The sequence below is a fragment of the Nanorana parkeri genome, unplaced genomic scaffold (genome assembly GCF_000935625.1).
Source record: "Nanorana parkeri isolate BGI_ZX_2015 unplaced genomic scaffold, ASM93562v1 scaffold237, whole genome shotgun sequence".
In the NCBI taxonomy this organism is placed as follows: domain Eukaryota; kingdom Metazoa; phylum Chordata; class Amphibia; order Anura; family Dicroglossidae; genus Nanorana; species Nanorana parkeri.
The window spans coordinates 742,865-743,229 of NW_017306505.1; positions in this window are offsets into that span (position 1 = coordinate 742,865).

Consider the following 365-nt stretch of genomic DNA (forward strand, 5'->3'; position numbering starts at 1 on the left):
ATTTTAAAATCAAGAGTAGGCCCCGGGGGTTCGGGGGGGGGGTCCAAAAGAGGGACAACTCGAACCGCCGCTGACCGCTGAGAACTCCGGGCAGATATAAGACACAAGTTGCATCATTAAATGTAAGCAGTATATGGACCTGAATGTGACCTGGTATCAGCCTCTTGCAGTCCCTGTACAGCAGGGCTGGGGGGGTGAGAGGAAGAAGTGGCACAAGGAACCAATCAGTTCATGTGTTAACAAGAAGCATGCTAATAGGAGGGGAAAGCAGAGTGAGCAAGAGATGAGCTCATCACTGTGTGCAGGGGTGTACCTCATACCCACCTGCCCAGCTCCTGGCAACCGGGGGGGGGTGGTGGTTTGGG